The sequence below is a fragment of the Gavialis gangeticus genome, unplaced genomic scaffold, assembly GCF_001723915.1.
Source record: "Gavialis gangeticus isolate Ggan-Ray unplaced genomic scaffold, GavGan_comp1, whole genome shotgun sequence".
Lineage (NCBI taxonomy): Eukaryota > Metazoa > Chordata > Crocodylia > Gavialidae > Gavialis > Gavialis gangeticus.
The window spans coordinates 36077389-36081397 of NW_017729025.1; positions in this window are offsets into that span (position 1 = coordinate 36077389).

The window sequence follows — 4009 nt, forward strand, 5'->3', positions numbered from 1 at the left end:
GAGGTGCAATTGTGGAATTGCACATTAGATACCACCATGCTTATCACTGGTGCCCCTGATATAAGCATCCTCAGTTACATTGGCGGTGCGTAAGGGATGTGCACAGGTGCACGTGCACCCCGAGATTGGCTGTGCATTTCCTGGAAGCACCAGTCACGAAACTGGAAGTGCCGGTAGAAGTGCTGGGGGACCCCCCCTACCCAGCTGGTGATTGGCCACTGGGGACCCCCTCCCCATCAGTGATCTGGGGGCCCCCCAGACTCAGGAGGCACCAGTCGCTCATGCTCAGTTGCAGGGCTCACAGCACGGGCAGTGGGGAGAACGCAGCTGCCACTGCAAGACTCCTGAGATGTGGGGCTTACGGCAGGGGCAGTGTTCTCCCCATTGCAAGTCCTGCAGCTGACAGCGTTGCCATCACTGTGAGCCTCCTCAGCTATGGGGCTGGCAACAGGTGGGGCAACACTGTATCTGGGAGCCCCTCAGTTGATGGGGGTCCCAGCCACAGGGGAGCACTTGCCCACATGTTCAATTAATGGCGTGATTAGAACAAGCTACAAAGTTATTGCACATTTTTGTGGAATACCTTTGTAGCTTATTGTTTGTTTTATTGTTTGTTTCACATCATTAATTTGTTGAACATGTAGCTAGGTCACAACTTAAGGTGTGATTACCTGGTTAATCATGCCTTAAGTGTAATGTGTAGAGGGGATCTTAGTGGCTCCTTACTCCACAAACTGTCTGTCATGGGCATGACTCTAGGACCCAATTCTGACACTTTGACCTTCTTATTCTTTTTATTTATTTGCATTTTTATATATTTGTATTTTTATTTATTTGTAACAGCTAGACAAACAAGCTGGACTGAATTATTATGAACCCCTAATGCTGATGACCAGTTACTTATTCCAGCTACTGGAATTGTTCGTGTGAGTAACTTCTCACCACCACGTGCAAGGGACTTACAGTCTGGACTTCAGGAAAAGGCAGTCCCTCCCCAAAAGAGTTTACAGTCTAGGTATTAGATTATTCCCCTTTTACTCATTGCCTTTTCTTAGGTTTATCCCCACAGGCTCAAGCTAACTTTAACCCTAACTAGTTACACTTTATACCAAACATGCAAACTTGTTAATATAAATCAGAAAAAGGAACAGAACAAAGAGCTTACGTTAAGAGGAAGAGAGGTCAAGCTTCCTTTAGCAGAAGATGGATTCCATCTCCTGTGACTGGCACAAGGTTCAAGGCCACTGATGTGTTGAAATGATAGGGTGATGAATGACTGTTGACGTAAAGGGTCTTGGTATGGGGAGGGTCTATTATTTATATACATTCTTGCAAACCGGACTGCATGGAAAGTGATTTTGAGCTATTGTGACAATCTGTGAAATAAATAATGTTACAGTCTGGGTAATTTATGTCCTGTTGTATGAGAACATCCAGAGCAGAAACTCAGTGTAAAGCATTTCAGCACCTTTCTTTTTTTATTACATTGATATGTTACCAAACATACTGCTGTCACACTTCATCAGGACCATAATTTGTGATGAAGACACTGCGTAATATGGTCATGCACTAGGGAGTACATTGATCTGGAGAAGAAAAGGTAAACCTAGATTCACTGTGAAACCTTAATAATATATAAGATATGACTCATACATTCAATGCACAGCCTGGGAGTGTCCTCATGAGCGCACTCATTCACTTTTCAGCAATGCGTGTGCATGCATTCACCATGCTACCAATTTCCAGCAGGGTGTGGGGGGTTTTGACACTGGAAGATCCGGGTGTCTATAAATACTGCCAAAAAAAAATGATGTGGTGCATGAGGCAGCAGCATGCTCTGCCAGAAAGTAGACTGACTGGCCAGAGTCATACTCTGGCTGCTGGCCAGGCTCTGAATGCCCAGATTGCCACCACTGCTGCCCCAGGAGGCCCACAGGGCCCCAGGTAAAGCTATTTGTCCCCTGGGAAATGCACATGCATGTTCATGGGGATGCGCCCCCTGAATCCATTTTCTTCAATGGGCTTCAGATCAGAATTACTCTGTACTGATGTATAAGACTGATTTGCAGATTCCTATTGTATAGACGTGTGAAGCAGGGAGAAGGAAACATTCACTTCCCCATCATGAGATAAATATTTAGACTATTTTGTGACAACAATATTTTGAACTTCTATAGTAGTTTTCATTGAGGAACCTCAGAGTTCCTTACAAACAGTGAAAGAAGAAGCCATGTCTTAAGAAGGCAAGTATTTAGCCCTCTATCATAGACAAGGAAAAAAGTAGTGAAAGGTTCTGTGATTTGATGTGTATTAGGCAGTGTGAGTACAGGTCTGTGTGAGTGGGGGTGTGAGTGCACACATAAGCATCATCTATCAAATTAGTTCATAAAGAGTTCTGAAATGTTACTGATTGGCTTCAACTAAGTGAAGCAATAGGGATGGAGTTTTGGATAGTAACTGCAATGTAACAAATTAGACAGTGCCCACAATATTCTATATGCAGAAAGAAGGGGCAGAACAAAAAGGAATGACTAAAACATGACCAAGTACAGCCTTCTACATGCTGAAAAACCTATCTATCTGCTTTGTTATCTTTCTCTTCTGTTTTGAGATAAACCCAGAGTCTGGAGAAATAACCTTGAAATGATGACAGTGGCTAACTGGATCTAAATACATTCTGTTGTGTCAACTTCAGCACCTCCAACCATAGATCACTGAGTGACTAATAGAGAGGTAACCCCTTGTGACAGCTTGAAAACAACAGGAAAACAGATGGGTCTCTGTTCCAGGGTGCAGACAACTGTAATATATTTTCTGAATGGAACAAGAGTGTTTGATATTTCTGGAACAAAACAAAGGAAAAGCCAGCACAAAGGATGATATTAAGCTTGGCTGGAATAACTGGGTGCAACTAAAACCAGTGGGAGCTCTGTCTACTTACAGTAGGGCTAAAGTTGGTTTTAGGAAGCTTGTGATGCCTCATCATAGGGCATCAGGGGAAGGCAAGAAAGAGACTAAGTACATTTTGTGTGATTCCAAGTGCATGTACGTCTCTGTGGAAGGGGTCATATGAAGAAACGTATTAGAGCAGTAAAAATGTGGTTCTGGCCTGCTAACCAGGTGGAGACTGAAGTTTCATGGTGTAGTGATGATCACTGGGTTCAGTAAATACAAGCATGTAACACATGAGAAGGACCAAACAGTGAACTGTATTGTGGAGCAGTAGACAACCTCTGCACCCTTGGTCTCACTAGATAACTAACAGCTGCTACCTAACTGAGGGACCATCTCCCAATTTCCAGCTCTTCTAAATAAAGGAGTGTCTCTAAATTATAACTGTTATCACTACATCTTCTCTCTTAACAACAACTACAAAAATCAATGAACCCCAAAATCCATTAATGTGCATCTACAAAGGAAGGTTTACTAGCACATCACTCTGAAGTGAGTCTTTACCATTCACTTTCTTATCCCCCCTTTTCTGTAGCACTTTTAACAGTTCTGTTAGTTTTTCAGGAGGCTTCATTTTTGTCTCAGATCAATGAAGTATCAGATCCAGTTTGTTTTTGGTGGGGTGTTTTTCTTCCAAGTCTTGCTAGACTTAAGTCTTTATACTGTTATACAATTGATTTGCACTTCTGGCACCTGTGCCTCTGCATATGGCACCAGGTTCGTTAGCTAAAGAGCACTGAGACTGATTCCTTTTTTCATACTTTCGTAGTTGGTAGGGTCGGAAGGGACCTGAGCAGATCATCAAGTCTGACCCCCTGCCATGGCAGGAAAAAGTACTGAGGTCAAACGACCCCAGCAAGGTGTTCGTCTAGCCTTGTCTTAAAGACCCCCAGGGTAGGAGCCAGCACCACTTCACTTGGAAGTTGGTTCCAGATCCTAGCCACCCTGACTGTGAAGTAGCGCCTCCTGATGTCTAGTCTGAATCTACCCTCTGCCAGCTTGTGACCGTTATTTCTAGTCACTCCTGGTAGTGCTCAGGGGAGCAGGGACTCCCCCA